Source organism: Macaca thibetana, chromosome 8 (assembly GCF_024542745.1).
Source record: "Macaca thibetana thibetana isolate TM-01 chromosome 8, ASM2454274v1, whole genome shotgun sequence".
Classification (NCBI taxonomy): Eukaryota; Metazoa; Chordata; class Mammalia; order Primates; family Cercopithecidae; genus Macaca; species Macaca thibetana.
In genome coordinates this window covers 51,169,789-51,173,480 of record NC_065585.1, presented here as the reverse complement: position 1 = coordinate 51,173,480, position 3,692 = coordinate 51,169,789, and the positions used below count along the sequence as shown (strand labels likewise).

The 3,692-nt window shown below is 40.7% G+C and overlaps 1 pseudogene; it reads right to left on the bottom strand.

The window, feature by feature from the left end:
- Positions 1-353: 353 nt before the first annotated feature.
- On the bottom strand, positions 354-921 carry LOC126960845 (60S ribosomal protein L34-like; annotated as a pseudogene).
- Positions 922-3,692: the final 2,771 nt, after the last annotated feature.

The following is a 3,692-nucleotide window of genomic DNA, read 5'->3' as shown; positions in this document are numbered from 1 at the left end:
GCTAGAAGGTCTCTGCCAGATTCTGCCTCCTGCATTTTAAAAATCTGGTTGTGTTAAAACCCAGAATGACACGAAGAGCGCTTCCCACTGTCTATCCACAAAAGACACTGCACTGCTTCATTAGCATCATGGCCATCAAACACAAACATAGCCAACCACTCCGATGATATCACAAAGTCCCAGGGCGGACGGGACAGTGGAGAGCAATTCAGCACAGCACGCCATTTTTAAATACTGTGCTCTCAAAAGTAAATATAGCCACTAAAGGGAAAACAGTATTAGGTTTAAATCGTGAGATAAAAATGTCTGTTATGTAAGGTTGTAATGTTCATGCTCAGCCCTTTTCTCTCAGGACTCCTTTCCCAGTTCTTTTTCGCTTCAAAGGGAAGCACTGTTTAAGAAAGAGGAAGGTATGACCTCAGAAGAGAGAAGAAACAGCAACAACAGGGACCTCAGATCCTAGAGGTCTTCACAAGTGGGTGCAGGTGAATTTGTTGCCATTTGAAGGACTCATTTCTTGACAAATTTTCTTTTTTTTCATTTTTATTACTCAAAAAAGTTTCATATTTATTTAGCTTTCTGATTCTGTGCTTGTGCCTTCAATACTTTCACAACGATTTTCTGCTCCTTGTTAAGGAAAGCACGCTTGATACTGTCACGAACACATTTAGCACACATGAAACCACCATAGGCCCTGCTGACATGTTTCTTTGTTTTGGACAATCTCATAAGAACTTTAGGTCTTACAGCACGAATCCCTCGAAGTCTGCCTGGGCACATGCCACATGCAGAATTTGGTGCTTTCCCAACCTTCTTGGCATAAAGGTAAACAATTCTATTACCAGGGGTTCAGGACAGCCTAGTTTTGTTAGAAGCTGTATTGTAGGAAAGCCTATGTCGCTATGTCAAACGCTGGACCATTCTGAGTGCCTGCAGACAATGGCCCCCAACAAATTTTCTTCTAAACAATGGCTTCTGCAGAACTTGGACGGCTATAAAAGTCTCAATTGCTTGTGTTTAGCTAATCATTCAACATTTATTAAGTGTCCACATTGTACAAGGAACAGAGTTTAATTCTAAAATAAGCTTGAAACACATGACTAAAACTTCAGTTCCTAGACAAATATAACAAAATTGCACAACTTGCTACATGTTATCTGATTTACTGATTGGACCATATTTACTTTGAGTAGTGGATGAGGCTTAATAGAAAACAGCTTGATCTTTTCCCTTCCCTATCCCCCAGGTTCCCTGGCAGGGACTGGAAATAGGGGGAAAGGAAGAGGATGCCAATTTAGAGCTGAGTCGTGTACAATGCTTAGGCGTGTGCTTTTGCTTATCATCTTACAAGTTTCTGGTCAGTTCCCAAACCCATTCCCTATTCAGTGATTCCAAAGCTACATCACATTCCCAAGCATCTTGAAAGTCTTCCTCTCCCATTGCCCACCTGTTCTCAACAGATGGCTTGTCGCATACTGAGAATATTGAGGCTATCAGCTGAGAACTTCTTTACTTTCCTCCTTCCCAGCCAACAGATTGACCTGCTTTCAACCTCCCTCCTTCTCAGCAGTTTTAAGGCTCATCTCTCTACCAGTCTTACTGATGAGATCACCTTTCAGCTTCTCTGGAGTGGCATCACATCTTAAGACGGAGATTAGATTCTTTAGTCAGCCCATAGGCAAGAGTCACATATAGTTAGAATTACTCAGAAGTTTTCTTAAGTCACCCATAGCAGTAGGTCAAACATAGCTTTGGGAATACAATACTGTAAAGTAACATGCAGGTGTGAGTATATCAAGTAGACAGTATTTATAAGTATAAGGTATATATACTATATAATGTGTACTATAATATATAGCATACAATTCCAAGGAGGGATTATATTGATAAAATAAATCAAGCTAGCTTTTTGTAACACTTGAGCAAATTTATAAATATTCCTTTTTTTTTTTTTTTTTTTGAGATGGAGTCTCACTCTGTTACCCAGGCTGGAGTGCAGAGGCACCATCTCAGCTCACTACAACCTCTGCCTCCTGGTGGGTTCAAGTGATTCTCGTGCCTCAGGCTCCCGAGTAGCTGGGACTACAGGCGCGCACCACCACGCTCAGCTACTTTTTGGATTTTTTGGCAGAGATGGGGTTTCAACATGTTGTCTAGGCTGAGAATATTCTTATTTCCCATTTGGTGTCATCACCTAAGTTTTTGTGGACAACTTTGTCAGTTTCTCTGTAGTCTTTAGTTAGTTCTTCAGTTTCTTTTACAAGATTGTAGTAAATACCCACTAGTATAAACAATGCATTTCTCTTATTTGTCTGTGGTTGGGAAACTGCTAAATCATCCATACCTTCTTCAGTAGGTTTCACTAAAAGTCCTCTCTGTCTGCCTGTAGACAACCCATTGAGGGCAATTGCCCATTGAATTTCCAGCATTATTTACATAGTTCTTTCTCTCTTTCTCTCTATCTCCCTTCTGCTCCATTAGATGATAAGACTTGGCTATGTCTAAGAGAAATCCAAAATAGCAGTGGCTTATGTAAGAGATAACTTTAATTTTATTTTATAAAACAAATCCAGAATTAGGTGGTGCAGAGCTGTTTTGGTGGCTCCATGGTCACCAGGGACACGGTCTCCTTCTCCTTTTCTGTCCTGCCATCCTGGTTTGTGGCTTCCATCCTCGTGGCTACTGCAGCTCCAGCCACTGTATCCACATTCCAGTCAGCAGGAGGAAGGAAGGTAGTGTTCAGGAAAATTACCCCAAACTTGGAAATAATGCAAAAGGATGACTTCATATCCTGCCAGTGTCATACTAAAGCATTGTCCAGTTCCCCTAATGGTCATCTCACTGTTGGGAAATGAACTACTCTTTTGGTACTATTGATTAGAGTTCAGACTGGAGAGTTAGATGTTAACTTAGAAGAACTGATTAGATGCAGATGAGAACCAGCAGAGATGGTTTTCTAACCTTGCAGAACATTCGTCACTTTTACATCTAACTTAGCATTGTTATTTCAGAGTTTTTGGTGTTTTTTGTTTGTTTGTTTATTTCTACTGAACCTGCTTTGTCATCTTACTGACTTCCCTCATCAATGATTAATTATACTTTAGGATATGCTCAGATAATGTGTGGAAATTATATTTTTAATATTTGTATGTTTTGATAGTAGGAAGGACAAAGGGGCTTTCTTCAAGTCAGTAATTTCCCTAAATGTCTACCTAAAATGTCTGCTTGTAACTTATTGGCCAGAACTTAGTCACAAGGCTACACATAGCTACAAAGGAGGCTGGGGAAGTAGTCTTTAGCTAGGTGCATTAAAATAAGGGCTCTCTTCCTAAGGAAGGGAGGCAGAGATCAGACAGCAGGGAATAACTAATAGTCTTTGCACAGGGACATGTATCAGTTGATTTTGCCTCTTTTACCTGTATTTCTGCCTTTCCCTCTATGTTTACTTCTTTCTAGCAGCCTAAAAGCACATCAGAGAATACCAACAGCTTTAACACCTTGGACCTGAATCCTCCTCCAGCTATCAGGACAACATTCTTTTTCCTCAATGGAGGTCCTATAAAGAGCAATCTCACTTGGCTCTGCTCTCTCACCTCCTCCTCCTTCTTCACCCACTTTAAGCAGGTTTCTCTTCCTCTCATCCACTAAACTTTCTCTGCTAGGCCGCAGCTGATCTCCTAAACATCACACTC